Source organism: Pagrus major, chromosome 22, assembly GCF_040436345.1.
Source record: "Pagrus major chromosome 22, Pma_NU_1.0".
Taxonomy (NCBI): Eukaryota; Metazoa; Chordata; class Actinopteri; order Spariformes; family Sparidae; genus Pagrus; species Pagrus major.
In genome coordinates this window covers 14,446,466-14,464,894 of record NC_133236.1, presented here as the reverse complement: position 1 = coordinate 14,464,894, position 18,429 = coordinate 14,446,466, and the positions used below count along the sequence as shown (strand labels likewise).

At 39.4% G+C, this 18,429-nt stretch overlaps 1 protein-coding gene across 2 annotated transcripts in view; it reads right to left on the bottom strand.

Moving 5' to 3' along the window:
* Window positions 1–18,429, bottom strand: part of sipa1l1 (signal-induced proliferation-associated 1 like 1) — an 88,395-nt gene that overhangs the window by 39,875 nt on the left and 30,091 nt on the right. For both annotated transcript variants that reach the window (XM_073493544.1, XM_073493545.1), the window contains exon 4: window positions 7,412–7,479. The gene's annotated coding sequence lies outside the window, so the exon portion shown is untranslated. The remainder of the gene's footprint in view (window positions 1–7,411; window positions 7,480–18,429) is intronic.

Below are 18,429 nucleotides of genomic sequence, written 5' to 3'. Positions count from 1 at the left end.
CCAAGCAGCAAGGGTCGAGCGAAAAGATGCAATTTAGTTTGATAAGGGAATTGTAGTATTGCCATACCAGGGAATAAATGTTGAGGTGTCTCGGGCCTCTGCTACATTGATGGTGACCTTTCTTTTAACATTTAACATTCTCACAAATTCAGAGAAGTGGAATGCCAAATTGCGCGAAAATGACTTTAAAAAAGCCACAAGATTTATTCCTGTTGAGTATTTGTGGGTACTTCCTGAGAATCGTGTAAGCTAAAGACCTCAACAAGTAAAAGAAGACTTCAGAACGGTGTTTCCATTCTTGTTTGGATTTTTTTCTACAATATCAAAGGAGCCATGACACACTTGACCTTGCCGTCAGAGACTTTGGACAGCCCACACAGTTCAGAATTTCCCATGAAAGAACCAGGAGATTAATGTAATACAGAACAATGAGTATAAAATCAACATTTATATATGTGAAAGTCACAGGAAGGGTTTATAGCTTTAAAGTGTAGAGGCAGATTTGGTCCATTTACTAAGTCACCAATGATGTGACAGCTGATCTCACCCAGCCATTAATGAAAGAGCTTAGGAAAGAGTTTTAGTTTGCTCGAGTAGGTGTTTGTCTACTGCTTTGTCCATAATGGTGCACTACCTCTCTCTTCCAGACCACACTTAGTATCACCATGGAGATAAGGACTTGTAAAGTGCATGTTTCTGTGAGTGTGTGTGTGTATGTGTGAGAAAGAGAGAAGGAGAGAAAAAAAAAGGACCTTCCCTTCTCTTCCCACAGATCTTGCTGTGAATAGTCTCATAATTCAACACATTACTGTTGAGTTTTTCAATTGCATTTATAATGCTTTGAACAGCACAAATACAACTCTGAGAGGGTTGTGTCAGAAAAAGATAACTCACTAAACCGAAACTATCTGCAAGGATCAATGCCACAACTTGTTGGAGAAAATGTTTTTTGTGATATGGGTGAGCTGACCCTGTAACAAAGATCTGAGATGCTTTGTTGTGCCATTCTGCAGCCTTGTGGGCAGTACTCATGACACTAAAGTCTCTCTACGCTAACAATGTTGGTGAGTTGTTCAGATTGGTCAGTTTGAGCAGCATGACATCCTAGTCTGGTCTTTGGCTTGGCTGTTAAAACTAAAGTGTTTGAAGTCTAACAGGCAGAAATTCAAAAGTAAAAACCTTCACAGCCAGGTGTTGGCAGCCATATGAGTGTCTGATGGTGAGATTTCTTTGAGCAGACACACATACTGCATAGGCGTGAGTTGTGGGAATATATTTGATATGCGAAAGAAGGCTTTCAGTTTTCTGTTGGAGATCTTAGAGAAAGAGATATTAGAAAAATGACAAAGAAAAGATATTGTAAAGTATCTTAAATCTCACGAGCAGTTACATTGTCTCAGCTGGTGTATTATTAAATCAGACATACTATCATCTTGGGTGGATATTAATTAAACAATTATAACTCACCCTCGAAAGAGATTATGAATAGTGCAACTGAGAGAGCATAAATATAGATGAAGTTCCTCACAGGGGTTTTCTTCTATGCCAGTGAAATAATATGAGCTTGTTCAACTTTTACTTCATTGCAAATATCAAAAATCATTGCAAAACTGGCACGCTTCCAACATAATGTAGACCAGTTCAACACTGTTTTTTAGGCTCCTTCAATTCGACTTAAATACAGATCACAAGAGAATCATATATCCAAAAACAGGTAAACTAAAATTAAAATGCACTACTTTGAAAATATGTAAGAGATTTTGTTGTGTACTAATAAATTGTGTTACCTCGCATAAATTCCCACATAGGATTAGACAGTAACAAGGTAATCAGGTACAGTGTGATACAATTGACATAAACAAAAAGAAGAAAACATTTACTGGGAAAGAATTAGTTCGCTGACATCCAACCAGATTTTGGTCCCTTGTGACAAATTTTGGCAAATACCATAGTTATTCTGCTTAGAGTACATCAAGGCAGCAACACAACCCTGCAGTTGTACAATAATCTCTCAAAAAAAAGTGGAGAGCCCGAATCTCTTTCCTCAATTTCTCTTATAGACTAAAAGGCTTTTCCATTGATAACAGCCCTTGTTGAACGAGTGGTATGCTCATCCTCAACACCCAACAAGAAGGCTCAGCACAGCACAATGTGCATAACATCACACTGACTGACAGGCTGATCATAAGTGGCTTCTTGTACCAAAAAAGACCAAAATACCCCCAAAGGATTCCCCCCCAAATTTATCAAGCAAGAGATTCCCCCACAATTTTCTATTTAGACCTGCAAAAAAGTAACGTAGCACAGTGTAAGTTGCAAAGTAGAAAAACTGCATTGCCCTCCACCATAAGCCAAATATGTCTCTGACCATCACACTCAAGTGTATCCTCAATAACTACCTGCAGAGTGCCTTTCTCTTTCTCCTCTGAGGACTGGGTAGTACTCTTTAATGAGAGTTGGAGAGAATGAGAAAAACTGTCAGAGAAAGAGAGAGTGGAGAGGATCATACTGCAGTTAAGTTGGGAGACTGGGAATTAAAAGGAATGAATGTGGCGTAGCATGCCTCTCTGCAGTCGCAGAGGACCAATTACACTGACAGATACTCAGTAACCTTTAGCAGCGTCCAAATGAGGTCGACTGTTGAGGTAAATATGTAGCATCTCTGCTCAATACAGCTGAAGTGCTGCAGAGGTTGTCTGCTGGCCCAGTCAACCGGAAACTGTTAACAGAGGGACTTATTTGCATCTTACTGATAATGGTATCTGGGACCATAAGCATGACATTACCGAACCATGAAAGCATTGTTGTAACATCCAATCAAGCATCTGATGTTAGAGATACAAATCTGGTAATTCATAGGAGAGTGAGTTCAATAGCCAGTTCCCTGCAGGGGGATTTTTGTGCTTGTGTACAATTTGACTAACTCAAAACTGCTGAAGCCTTGTGAAACATTTATGCACCGCTGCAGATTTTGTCTTGCGTTAGAGGAACGATAACTATTCCAATGCATTGTTTCAAGACAGACTTGAGAAAATGTGAACCAATCCTTTAATAAATTTAAAACACTCCAACTTTATTTTGTGCTGGTGCTTTTCTGTAAATCACTGTACAGGCAGTACTTATAGATCTGTACAGGCAGTACTTGAGATACAGTAAAATAATGTATAATAATATAATTATCTTCAATAAATGAAATATATTATTGTTTGGCACTATAGCTGTAACAATGAATTGATTAATCAATTACTTGTTTACTATTAAATTAATCAGCCATTCCTGATGTCAGCTTCTTAAAAGTGATTATTTTCTGGTTTCTTTGCTCCTCTATGACAGTAAACTGATCATCTTTGGGAAAACACAGATCAAGTTTTTTTTCACCAATTTCAATAACAAATAATCAATTAATCAAGAAAATAATCAACAGATTTATCAACAATGAAAATATAAAGTTGTCCTTTCCCATGGAGAATTCCAAAAGTTTATAGAAAAGCCTCTTTGAAGACTCAATCAAGGCATGGTCAATGTGATTGTCTGAATAAGTAATTAGTAAGCACTGCAGTGAGGTAATTATGACCTCATGTTATTATGCAGACTGGTGTCATGGTGATAGACAATGATGTCATGGTGATGTGTGTGAAGTTGAGTAATTGTGACGAGCTGAGTAACAGCAGGTAGATTTGACTTCTATGTCATGCTATGCCAACTATCTATAGTTGTAAAGTAATTGGATATCAATTGCAGGGACTAAGGTTTTCTTTTGCATTTTATAGTTTGCATGTTGAACTGACTTTCTGTTCACTGGCTAAGAGACTTGAGGCTTTGCTTGCAATTAAGTGGAATTAATTAACTGAAGTGTTCCAACTGAACTGCAATTGCAATTTTCCCTATGATTAAAACTGAATTACGCAGACCTTTCCAAGAAGCTTCATATGAACTTGTAGCTGCATATCAGTTCATTTTTAATAAATTCTAAGAAGACCTGGGAAATAAAGTATTACTAAAAACACTGATGAGGAATAAACTGTTTAATTCAGAATACAATAACATGAGGGCGTCAGTGTTACTATGGTGATTTTAAAATATATAAACCATAGTACTGCCTACGCTTGTTTAAAATGTGTCTGGCTGCTACAGTCTAAGGTTGTTGTCAAGCAGCACAGGTGTGCCAGTATGGACAGTATGTGACTATAAATCTGCTTCAGTGCACAGTGAGTCATACACGCCTGAAAATTACTGAGCAGACAGGCGCTGTAACTAACTGACTGACTGAGAGAAGCTGGTGCTAAACAATGAAAGGAGACATGGTTATAGAAAAGTCTTTAAAAGAGAGGGCCCAAAAAGTTGAGCAGAGGGTGTGTGTGTTTGTAGAAGTGTGTGTGTGTGTGTGTGTGTGTGTGTGTGTGTGTGTGTGTGTGTGTGTGTGTGTGTGTGTGTGTGTGTTCCTTATCCTCTTCATTCTCAGAAGTACTGTAAATTGGAACTGGTTTATATTTTTAGACGATAACAGAGTGAATCAGTGTTCGTCGTTGATTAATCAGCCTGTATTGTAGTTTTTCCCAGGCCTGTCTTTAGTGAAGATCTCCACCTTGCAATCACAGAGCAGTTTTTTTAAATGATAGACATATGGAGGAAGGGGACTAAAGAAAGGAACACTTTAAAGAAACAAAAGAAGAAAGAACAAAATATGAACTAAAGAGCAAATCATTAACAATTAAACACTTGTTTCCCCAGACAGAGATCATTACCACACCGACTGGTGAGTCAAGTCAAGTTACATCATGTCAACACACACAGTGTCTCAATGGATTTTAGAAACAGACCCAGCCCAAGCTCCATAAGGAGACAAGAAGAAGGAACCAAAAGCCTGTGGACATAAAATAATAGAATTTTCAAGATTAAATTCAAAAAGAGATCCCCCTTCTTAGACGGCTAGAGGTGCAGCAGAAGGCATAGGTGGGAAAATGGAAATGACAATCAGAAAGAGAGGGACACTGACTCAAACCTTGACAGCATGTCCTCTCGAGCACCTGCTGCCAAATGCTGCTGGGCATAGGTGTGACCATTAAGGCAAGATTTACACTGCGTGTGTGTGTGTGTGTGTGTGTGTGTGTGTGTGTGTGTGTGTGTGTGTGTGTGTGTGTGTGTGTGTGTGTACATGTATTTGTTCACAAGTGGGTGTACCTGCAGTGTAAAGCCACTGCAGGTAACTGAAAGAGCCTTACGACCAAAATAACAGGGAAAAGATCCAGATTATGACTCAGGCTTTCAATGTGCACCCACAAGTGTCTCTCTGTCTCACACACAAATACACACAAACAAAGAACCCAGATGATGAGGAATGTTGCATCACATTATTTTTTTCTCACCGAGTCATCTTTCCCAGACTCAGTGACATTTGTGTCTCAGTTTTCACTTGATTTAAACTTTGTGTCAGAGTAGATGGGAGAGCATCAAACTCTTCTGTTAAATTCAAACTTCACTGAAAACAAACTATCTGCAGCAAGTTTCAAAACAGTAATGACAGTTTCAGATGTTTTCAGGGAATTGCACTTCACACATACATCAGCAACAGTGACTGCTCTGCACAAACGACATCCCCAAAACAAACATTTTAAAAGGAAACGCAGGTTTTTCTACCTCACATGTTTCAAAATGTAATAGTATTGCCCTAGTGGTCTTAAATGCTCCACAGCCATTTGAAAGCCAAACAGCTTTTCATCTCAGCTTGTCTGAATGTAGATGCACAATGGCAGGCCAAGACACAGAGGGAAGATAAGGGAAAAAAATAAATCAAACATTATTCTCTTTGAAAGCTGCCAGGCAGCAGGCAGTCCAATGTGTTAGAGTTTCAGCCCAGAGCTTTTCAAAGTGAGATTGTAATTGTGTGGAAAGATAAACGTGCTTTGCTGATTTTTTCTCCTTCTGCAGAGCTTGTCAGTGGGGTGGGGTCTCCTCTCTGGCTCACTGAGATGTAAAAAGGGCTTTTTGGGTGCTCTGAAGTCTGCCGTTGTCGTCTTCTCCTCTCGTGTGTGAAATTGCAAAGGCGGTCTACGGCACACACTTCCCTATCCCCAGCTATCACAGAATGGCAATGGAGGCAGTGGGAGGAGATGTGCATAGAGATTTGACTGACTGATGAGAGAGGAGTCCATGTGTGTGTGCATGTGTGTCTGTGGAGTATGTGACTGTCGCTTGATAATGTAATACATTTTGCCATGGTTCAGGTAGCTTAAGTTGGGCTGTACGACAGACATCACACTACCTTTTAAGTGATGAAGTTACCTGAGCTTACCAGACTGTTCTACTTGTTCTAATACTTGGTTTTATCCACTTAGTTATTATATGCACATTACTTATAATTTTTCAAAAATCTCATGGTGTTACAATTTTGTGAAACTACTGAGTCAACCCTGCAATTTTTTTGCAGGATCATATTGAGATATTTGGTCATAAATATCCTGCTATTTGATTTTGTCGTCCTCTCCTAGCATTAATTAATTAGCATTAATTTAATTTAATGTTAAATGTTAAGTTAAATTGATTACCTTTTAAGACCCTTTCCATACATTTTAAGACCTCAACACCACTTCGAGTACAACTAAACAGTCTTAGTTTGTGGTAACTCCTTATCAATACAACATATTTCAAATAGGCGGGGTGGGACAAAGCTCAAGAGAACGAACTGAGTCACTAACCCAACACAAGGTTTATTAGAACAAAACCATTAGAAACCAGTATTTGACCAATACACAAAACAATTGACAAAACTAAAAATGAAATATTTTAAACTGTGGTGAGTTTCAGGAGGATCATGCCATGTAGGAACTCCCTCACAAATATCCAATGGAGGAAGAAGTATTAAAATCGTTTACTCAAGTCGAAGTAGCAATACAATAATGTAAAAGTACTCCACAACAGGTACAAGTCCTGCATTCAAAATCATACTTAAGTAGAAGCACAGTATTATCAGCTAAAAGTATCAAAAGTAAAACTGGTTCTGTTGAACATTGGCCTTAATTTCCTCTAAATTGATTTATCAACTTTTAATACTTTTTAAGACCCTGCATACACCATGTAGTAATTGCCAGATGCATGGTCTGTCCTACACCAATGAGTTGCACAGAGTGTAGTCTTAACTGTAAAGTCAAGTCCACTAAAGTCATCCATATGACCACTGTGTTTCAAAACTGCATTTTAGCAGCAGACTGTCTCATTAGTCAAACAGATGTTTTTGAAGCACTGAGCCACAAATATGGAGCATCTCATTTCCATATTTATGACTCATTTCGTCATGACTCCATTGACATTTTATTAGTTCCATTGTGTCTCTTGATTTAATGAGATCCTCTCTCTTGCATTTCACCAAAGCTGGCATATGCACATGCTTCATAAAAATGTAAAATATTCTTACCAGGCTGCGATGTTTAAATAGCTCTCCTTTGACTGCAGGTGCCTTTGTCTCTTGTCCACACAAATTACCTAAGAAGAAAAAGAGGAAAATGTTGCAAGTCAATAAAAACCTCAAACTGCTTCATCTTAGCAAATAAAGTTTATCAAAATTAGAATCATAATGAATGAGATGTGAAGATGAAGCAATATCTATCAAGCAATGACATTCAAATCTACTTCTGGCAAGTGAAGGAAGAGTTTTACACTTGATTGACTGTAAAGTCACTGCAAATGACATATTCTTTAACAATAAAGTGTAGATGGCAGCTTTTGATATTGCCTTGCATTAGATTCTTCTTATGTTGCATTTCAAATCACATTAAAATCCCTGACGCTGTGTCCATGAACGCACACAGTATTAACTGAAACCCCTTTGCTGCACATTATACATGGCTGCCATTTCATTAGGAACACCTAGGTAGAACTAATGAAGCAACATATCCTACTTTCATGCAGTTTATGTTTATGTTGAAACTGTTTCAGGGAGGTGTTGATTGAACTTAATGGTTGTTTTTGGAGGCTGTAGTTTGTGGTCTTGATGAATTGTATTGCTTTATACGGAGAAGTGTATTCAAATCGTGTCCACCCCATGTATGTCAATGATGGAAGACTAAATTACTGGAAAAATAGACGATGTAGCAGGTATCTAAAATATCAAAACGGCTGTCTTCCATAGATCATTTATTTTTGGTTGAATATACTTACCCTACCCGCTTCAAAAAAAGTTTTTTGAAATTTGACAGTTTTTTGCTGCTTTTAGATGTTAACACAGTGTCCAAACTGCCCTTACTTTATCCCTCTGGATTAACAGCTAGGATGATGCCTCTTTCTATGGGGAAAAAAGAGATAGGAGTGATGGGAAATGGAGGTGGAAAAAACACACCAGGGATTTAGAGGAGTGAGGGACTGAGGATAAGTGCCACTTTGGGTTTCAGGTCCACAGTTTGCAACAATGACACAAATAGCAATGGCCTTCCTAAATCCCTTGAGTGCAAGCACGCGTGTGTATGTGTGTTTCCACTGTACCGCAGCAACACAGCTGAAACGACTGGTCAACAGACTAGTATACTGAGAATGCATACAGGAAGAAGGAGTTTACCTCAACATCGCATGCACGACTGCCTTCTCGGATCAGTAACGCAGTTTAATCAAAGCCACAAACCATTTCCACAGTAAGACAACAATACCCGTTTCACCCTCACACATAACACACACTTCCTCACCTTCCTCCTACTGTGTTTCAGGGTTCTAAATGTCAGTTTCCCCTCCTCTGTACCTCTATAGTGCAAAGAGATGTTTTTCATGTTATACTGTACATCTACATTCCTTTATTGAGTGAACGCAAATACATCTATAAAGTGAAGATTTAGAACACGTGAAATACATGTGAACGTTATATACAGAGGATAACAGGATAGCTGTCCAACAATCCAGTACAATAATCACACATTACCTACTATGGTTAGTTTAGAACACTCAACTTTTTTGTTGATATGAAGAGTTTTGTTGTTGTACTTGTTTGCATAATACTGACAAGTGTTCATGTTATTTTGACAATGCCAGTTTAATCACTATTGAACTAAAATTTTAAGTACTGTTGATCCCTCCATATCTAAACAAAGCCCATATGAACTACTGAACTACTGTGGCTTTGAAACATTCACACAGGACAGCGGTATCTGGGTCGCGTGAGCTCTGATGAATCAGGTCCATACAGCCGATTCCATTCGTGACAGGCTGATTTATAATTTATTGCTAGCAGAGAGAATTTGGGGAGGGTGGGGGCTGGTTGGTTGGTTGGTAGATAGAGTGATTTTCCCTGCAGGCTGGTCTGATATTTATAGACTGGTATAAGTGATGTAACTGTTATCTCACAATTCAAAGTATCACCTCAATACTCATTCCAAGATCTGTTAGTTATGCATGTTTGAGATGGAGCCTTTCATTCATGGCCAACAACACATGGAGGCCTGCAAGCATAAAGTGTTTTACTGGCCAGATGCAGTCAGCATCTGGCCAGTCGGGCATGTTTGCTCTACAAGTTCTCTTTAGTGTAGTTGACACTAGGATTGGGCCGATGGACGATGCCATTGTCCATCGCTGATGGCTGACGGTCATCAACAACTAAACCCTCTACCATCGTTACATCAAGAATATAAAAAGAAGTTATTGTTGCTCGTTGATGCACTACATTGATAAGGCCCGTTTTTCTATTTCCTTATTAAATCAGTTCTGTTTGGCAAACCCAAGATGCTTGGTTACAATGGTGGCAGTGGTGTTTCTTTTCTGCAGGCTGCTGTAAGTACATTTCTTTCAATTGTGCTGTTTTTGTTTGTGTTTTATTAGCTTAGCCTCCTCAGTATGGCTAGTCAGCTAACTTTGTCTCAAGCTTCAGAGGCTGAACGCAACTAGGGAACGAACATGTAGTGCGTGTACAGAAACACTTTTAAACCCCGCATGGGGATGTGTGTTGGAAACTCATCAAGTGGCTGTCAGAGTGACAATGGGAAGCTTCTGTGACTACAGTGTTGAGCTGCTATGCAAATCCTGCCTCATGCCAACAGGGGACACACTACCTCCAATACAGAGACACAGTAAACCCGTCTTCCATTGCGTTGTTTCACTGTGGACATCATTATATGTCAATTGGTTAAACATTGCCAAACCCTAGTTGACCCTAAATTGTTTTGGCTGCTGTAGCTCTGATTTCATGGTATTTGTAATGTTAAGTTGGTAGGATATTTTACCAGGCACATTTTTCAGCTCTGTGTCATTCTGCTGAGGAAACCCCATTAAATAACAAGCAAATTTAGTTCAGGCTGCCCACCCAACCATGAGACAGACAGATGGCTGCTAAATGCACTGACAAGGCACAACATAAGTTCAAACAATTCCTGTAACACAAATTTTGCATAAACATTCTGAAAGTACAAATCTGGCTAAACGAGGTCAGTACAAATAAAGTTTTGACAAAATTTCAGGTTTACATAACCAAAAACGCAGTTTCACAAAGTTTTGGTCTAAGAAATAGTATAAGTGGCTTGACTGGAGTGGTATTATGGTCAAATTGTCAAAAATTGAAAAGCCATAACTGCTGCTCTGCTAGTCTCATTTTTTATTTTTTTTTTTTTGGCTTTATTCATAGGACAGGACAGGAGAGATGACAGGAAATGGGATGAGAGAGAGAGGGGGGGATGACACGCAGCAAAAGGGCCACAGGCCGGACTCGAACCCTGGGCCGCTGCAGCAAGGACAGAGCCTCTGTATGGGGTGTGTGCTCTACCGCTGCTTGCCTTATTTTAATGAAATTGCAGGTATTACACATCTCATTACAACAGGCCTAAGGGGAAACTAGTTGCTGTTGCCTGCTGCTTAATTTTCTCATGACAAGAGCTATTATTTGTTTTGATTTGAGAAAAATCTATGTTGCTAAACAGAGGTTGCCGTATTGGTTTTACTTAGTACTTCACCCTAAATGACTTGTCAAATTGCTTGTCTGGATTTTCTATTAAGACCCCTACAGATACTCTTAACTTTGTTTTCTGCATGTTAAATCACAGCAGCCATTAAAGGGACTCTTGCCACAAACACTTCCTGTCTTTAATCCTGCTATTACCTTCATGAACGGATGCAATACAGAGCTCTACTGCTAACAATCAGTGATTGGTAATGTATATTTAAATCTGAAGGCACCACTGATTATTGGAGCGTAATTATTAAAAAATAGCCTTAAAACTAGTAGCAAAAGGCTAATGTGCTAAACTGAGAAAAAATCATTTTAATCTCTGCAGCGCAAGCCTGACAAGCAAGTGCTTCTGTCTGAGACACCTTGGCACATGCTGACATTTGCTGCAAAACCCATGCTGTCACACCTTGTTCACTCTTGGGCGTCTCCATTAGACAATAAATAAGTGAACAGTGAAGAGCACACATGCACTCAGACACTCACAAACAGGGGTCCTACTAGCTCAGAGTTTCCAATCCATCCACTATCCACTTTGTGGGTGCGTCAAGTACTAATTAGATACTCGGTAATGGTATTAGTGCTGACCGACCGTATTGTCATTATTTTGATATGAAAATGTGGATACATTTGACCTATCTGATGGAGCCATCGACACATGGGCCATGAATTCAAAGCCAATCAGATGAAGTTCCAGTTAGGTGCAGCTACATCCAGTTTAGTTGGTATACATTTGGTGGCGATTGCTAATTCAGCTGCTGAAGGATAAAGGAGCTAGTACTGACACTTCAATATTTGTTAATTTATCACAGGCCATATCGTCATCGCAATATTAAACAATGTTATCACAATTCCCAGGTTGTACTCATATCATGAAGGCCTAATTGGTTTCACCCTAATACTAGCAAAACTATACAACGTACTGGAAGAAAAATAAATCCATTTAATAAGGATGTGTGTTTTCGACATACAATGTACATGTCAAGTTGATTCAATTTGGTTAAACCAAACAAGAATTGCTTGTGCTGATTAACCACCACATCCATCATGTCTATCATGTCAGCTCAGTAAATGTTCTTCCACAAAATCTGCCTCCACAAAGGTATATAAAAGTATCCTGCCAGACAGAGACAAGTGGTGAGCTATTAAGGTTGCAGCCGACATACAAATAGCTTTGGGGAATTCTCTGAATTACAATGAAGACATTTTGTGCATCACTGCTAAACTCTTCAACACAGAATTGCAATGCACTTATAAAGTTATTATTTTTCCCATCTTTTCTTGTCAAGGCTGTTTGTTGGCTGATCTGACTTCAACAGTGTGGTGGCAATGTTAAAAATAAAACCATTAAAAAGGTAAAATTAGGCCTCCGTATGAGCACTCGAGCCCATTTCTCTGACTTCATCCATTCAATTACACTTAATAGAGCAAAATGTCATACAAATAGTAGAACACATTCTCGGCGAAAGGCTCAGTCAGCTGTGCTCAGACAGCAGCAATGAAGCCACCTGGTCCTCTGCAAGAGCCACCTCCGCACCACCACCAAGAGCCCTCTAATCTGTGCCAATCACATGACGCTAAGCAGCCATTTGTTGTTGAACTGGGCACCAGTACACGCCCCCTCCTCATTTCAACAGCCACTGCAGACCCTAGCGAAATGCTGGCAACGTAGCAAAAGCAGGCGCAGCAGTGAGGGTGACAGAACTAGCAGTGTGGTGAATAATAGAGAGAAAGAACTGTGGTGTAATTAACACAGTGGCTGGGGGCTGATGCACTGTAGAGAGATAAAGAAAGGGAATGAAGAGAGGGCATTGAGAAAGAGGACGGAGAGGAGATGTGCTGGGTAAGATGAGATGAAATCAATTAAAGAGTGGGGAGTTTAGGAAAGGAACATTTTGAATGAAAGGAAAATTAGAAGCCAACACAACTGAGAGGACTAGAGTGAGTGAGTGAGAGCAAACCAAACCACAGCCCTGTCATCAAAATTAAAGAGCAAATAAAATCCTGGTAACGGGCAGCAGAAACTCTATCATACTCAAATTATATGACCCATTTCATGCATTTCAAAATAGTGGTAAACAAAAGATCAGAGATGGAGGGAGAAAGGCAGCAACCGAACAGAAATGTAGAAGATAATGACATGTTTCCCAGCAGGAAGTTCATCTCAGCATGGTCTCACTAGCGCCGTTTCAATTTTGTACGGCCATGTTCCCTTTTAACTGGTAGCAAGTATATTTTCAGTCTTGTGAAAGTCCACAGAATAAATGAGGGTGTCTCGTTATCCACTGCCTTGTTGTATGGGTGACTTATTTAGCCACAGAGAGAAAAGCCAAGGATTACAGCTATCAGAAAAGAGCTGCAGATTTCCAAAATGGCGTAGCTCTGCGTGGGCAACAGTGAACAACACTGCAGTAAGGAGAGGAGTGAGTGGGACTGAGAAGTGAAAGCAGCTCACTCTATGCAAGAAGACAGAGGAGGATAGACAGATAGATACATTGATAATCAGTGGAGAAATGACAAGAATGAAAAATGACAAATTAAGAAAGAAAATATGAATGAAGCCACAGAGGAATCTTTCAGTTCCCCACCTGAGCTATCAATCTTAAATTTTAATTTAAAAGTGCATCTCTTTCTCTCAGCCCTCTGTCCACACTGAACAGCCTTTCAAACCCTGACTGAGCTTCTCCTCAGTTGTCTCCAAAGTGGATGAATTCTTAGAAAGGCAGGCTTAGTGTGTACGGGGAAGAACAGAGCCTTTCTAAAACAATGACGCAAGCCTCCCCTGTCAGTCACAGGCTGCGTTGCGGTAAAGTTAAGATGAACTTTCTGTAACCTCTAACATTCTCTGTGATCTCTCATTTTAAATGTCAAAATAACTCATCAAGCAGCACAGGTGCCATCATTAAGCAGTATTTACGCTGATTTTGTCAGACTACACAACAATCATAGAATGATTTCTATCAGTACCGCGGCACAGCAGCTTGAGAATGACTGCTGGTTATTTATAAATTTGCCATTAAATCCCTATTTCATACATGCTCCCTTGTCTGACAACAGAAATAGAAAAATAAGTAACTGAGAACAATTATATGATTAATTTGGCTGCAGTGTAACGAAGAATAGGGGATCGAACGGTGGTTAAACGGGCTGAAACGCTGCAAAGTGACTTGCTGTGTGGTAGGCCAGGGAGATTTAGCTCCTGTTCAGGTGTTTCAGGTGGCAAATGTCACTACAAAAACAACATTTTAAAAAGTAGACGACTTAGTGTTAACTAAAATTAATATGGGTAGAACAAACAATCCTGGTCAATCTCACAAAGATCAAGAACTGCACTTAAGAACCAACTAACAGACAAAAAAAGCCCAACAAAATACACATTTATGACATAATATGACAATAAGGTGTAGTTGAAGTTTAACACAGGTGGCTGTAATGTGCAGTGAATATATATGGTAAGGAAACCCTCTTCCCACTTTTGCAAGCCTTTTCTTTAGCTAAGGAAGCTGTCTCACATTTCAACAGGAAACACATCTCAGCCACTTCCTGCTTCCCCGGAGGAAGTGGCAGATCCGCCAGGGAATGACTGAGCCAGTCACACTCATTACTGAAGTCTGAGTGATTTTCAAGAAAAAAAATGAAACCACCTACAAACTGGTTCTGCAGTAACTCAATAAAAGAAAGATTATCTGCTTAAGTCTTAGGGTGTGTCAACTCAACTCTGCTGCTTTCATAACACATGCTCTCTTTTCTATTAGGACTACCTACATCTGCTGCTATTTTGCTAATCATGCTACTGCAGCTGTAAGAAGTTTAAGTGAAGAGCCTCTGTACAGATTTTATGATCAGCTTCCTACTGCCACCAGCATTTCCATATTAGAAGTTTTTTCGTCCTGCTAGTTGTTACCTTCTCACAAGACATAAATCTTTGCCACTTCCTCAGTGTTTTTAAATAGCTCAAGAATCACAAACCACAGCATGTAAGCTTCACTTTAAGGTTTATGTTTTTAGATTTACAAAAAGGTTCCTTAATACGTTACTCAGACTTCCTGCAGACTTGGATGTCACACACAAAACAAATGTTTTTTTCTACTGTTGTAAAATACTTTGTGACATGTGCCTTAGAAAGATGCTACATAAATAAACAAACATAAACAAACATTTCTGGCAATCAGGTTGATTTGTCTATGCAGGCTGGTAGTAATAAACTATGCAGGTTCTACTGCCACACAAACCAGTTATCATGCCAAAACACAAGATCTAACAATAATACAAAATTAAACCACAACAAATTCAAAGGTGAGGGGCTTTTTTGCATCAACATTTCCTCTATCTTTTCTTAGTTTGTTCTCAACACTCTTTCATTATTGAAAGAATTGTGTATTGCATTTTCCCAAAAGCAGGGTTCTCTCCAAAGAAAGTACTGGTGATATTGCACAAATGTGAACCTTAACTTCATACTAAAATTTGGCAAAAAAATGTACTTTTTTATATTTACAACAGAAAATATTTGAACAGGAACAAATAACAGTACTAAGACTCATTCAGGAAATGAAAATCAGTTGTGATTTTACAATGAATGCTTCAATCAGCCATGCAAAACACAATGGCAGGTTTTTAAGAAAGCACTGTTTAGTGTTAGATTTATTGTATTATTTCGTCTATGTAAATGCATATCCCTAATACACCTGTAAGGTAGGGCGATTGGATGAATATGTCGACTATCTGCAATTGGCCGAGTCCATTGGCTTTTGTTTTTATGAGCAATTTTTGTCAATTCATCTTTATTTAATTGCAGCCTCTGAATATGGAGTGAGAGCTGCTGCTCAGCAACAAACTCTCATTTAGCTAGCTAACCCAGTGATACAAAGAGGCCAGCAGCATCGAGAGAGGCTGCCAGAAAAACAGCGTGTACAGCCAGAATATTTATCACATCGACTGTTACTGGATTAAAGGACGATTTATTTTCAACCAGAGTTCATGATTGGTGTGAAACAACAAACATTGTGTTTTTGTTGAGTTTGAATAATGCATTTTTAACGATAGCGATGAAATTAGACACGTATTATTTCGACTAAAGGTAGAACCTTGAATTCAGAAGGTATATGCAAGTTTTTTTAGTGTGAGACTGTATTTCCTTTTTTGACATTATGTAAGTTTATTTTGTTTATTAGACTACAAAGCTAAGAAAGCTTGTGGGATGTCGCTGAAACTACAGGGGTGGGTCTTCTCATCACTAGTGTGGGGACCCAGGATTTTGATAGTTTTGGGGCTGGTTTTGGCCGATTAGAACATTTTAACTTATCACTTATTTATCCAGAACAGTCTCAAAACATTCTAGAGATGGCCTTGCACTGGATCATTTGTAGAACTGCCCCAAACAACCAACCCTGTCAAATCTTTTACATTAGTCATGATGGAAGAAACAGCAATAATGAGCCTGAAAACCATCTGTTTTGACCTAGAAAGCCTGAAAAGAAACAATGTATGTTTCATTTTTCAAAGTTCACTCTATTTCTCTGCACTGCAGTCATTATCCGAAGGTACCAAAGGTGGTGGTGGTTTGAATGAGATCTGACTCCCCAGGATACACCCATTTACTGAAATTGAGACTGAGCAGCATTGACCCATAGTTGCTCTGAGACCATTGTCAAAACCTACACACTGCTAATAGACCCTGTTGCAGTAAGAAATAAATTGCAGCATTTGTATTGGGGCTCCTGCTGACAGGTAGGCAGAGGTTTTTGCCCAATTATAGGGGGAAAGGGATGAAGCAGGATAAGGCGGACCACTAGAATAGACCTAATGAGGACGTGGTATGATTGCGGTGGGACTAGAGAGACACACGCTCATTTGTGCCTATAGCAAGTGTATTCGATTGGTACAGGATGGGCAGAATGAAGTGGCAGAGAGAGCGATAGAGATAGATAGGGAGAGATAATGGAAGTGAGAAGGATTGATTCCTCACTCAATGTGAGAGCATGTGGGAGGAGATGAGTTGCTGAGACTGAAAGTGGGAATGAGAGCAATGGATAAGGAAAGTAAGTGAGTAGTCAGTTCATCAATTCAGCTATCCCTTTACTCTTTTCTTTCAACTCATCCATCCATCCTTACTTGCATCTCACTCATAAAAACACAGCTGGCAGAGGCGGTGCTCGGGGAACCATCCATAATGATACAAGCCCTCAAAGTATAGTCTCGCTGCATGCAAACACATCTAAGCCTGTAATACAAGCACTGACACTGGCACTAGGAACAGAACAAATCCTAAAATAACAGGGCAAACATATGATGGGAAGCGACTGTTGTGTTCAAAGAGAGTCCGTTTTCATTCAGACATCATTTAATGGGTCTGCAGTCTGAATACAGATGGAGCTACTGTGTATCCTTGACACCAACATCCAACCAGACATCCTCATATAATCAGCATTGTTCTTTGGTGAAAGAGGTCACTTCTAGAATCGTAGAGAAACAATGTCCAATTAATGTAATGCATGCCACTGTATGTAAAACATGCTTTCTTACAAAAGTGTTAAAAGTACTTCTTGAACATAAAGGGAAAACAACAAAAAACAATCCTTTTCCCTTCTGTTAGGAATATAACTATTAATGGTGCTTCGTCTCTGTCACTGTGACTCAATGCCATCTGAATCGACACTCACTGCACACTGAGGGTGTCTTCTTAAGTGAGAGTGATTGGAAGATTTTATACTGCAGTTCGGAAGATTTTATACTATCGTGTGCTTCAACTCTTTGAATCCCTCACCCGCTAACACACTGATTGGCAGCATATATCTCATCCAACTGGCACGCACACTGTCTTTCCCCGGCTAGCAGCGATGTGATCTTTGGCTGCGAGCCATCCTCGGACATGGCAGCAGTGTGCTTATTCCTAATGTGGTACAGCATCAAACATTTAACTTTTTTGCATTTCTAGGGGAAATGTTCCCACACTGAGCTTCTTTCAGCGTGCTTCACTTTTCACCTCAGACTGCTCTAGTGAAGCCATTAGCAGACAGAGTGTGTGTATGCAAATTAAGCTATAGATCGACACGTGTAACGGGTCAAAAATATTCTCGGCGGCTAACCTATTGACGGTATCCCATTGACATTGACAAACTGATTATGGCCTCTGTTGACTTTGCTATGTTTTGGAGGAACCAAGGCTTTAAATGGGAGGCATAAAATTGGTTAAATAAGCAAAACCCATAATTAGGTCTGAGCAATATGATGGTGTAAACCGTGCAACTGTGGAAATGTGTCCACCAATAGAGATTTGACTTGAGGGGTTCTATCTCTTAATGTGTCCGCTACACATTTGAGGCAGGTTATAGCAAATCAAGGCTAGTGTGAGGGTTGGTGGCAGTAATGCACCCCTAGCTGGTTTGCCAACCACTGCAGAAGTAGAGAGTGAAAAGAAGACATAAAGGAGAGTGTGTTGTCTCATGAAAGGTAGTTGTTTATTTTTGTATGGTAGTTTCAAATAAAGAAAAGCCTAATGTGATGAAGTAAAGCTAAAA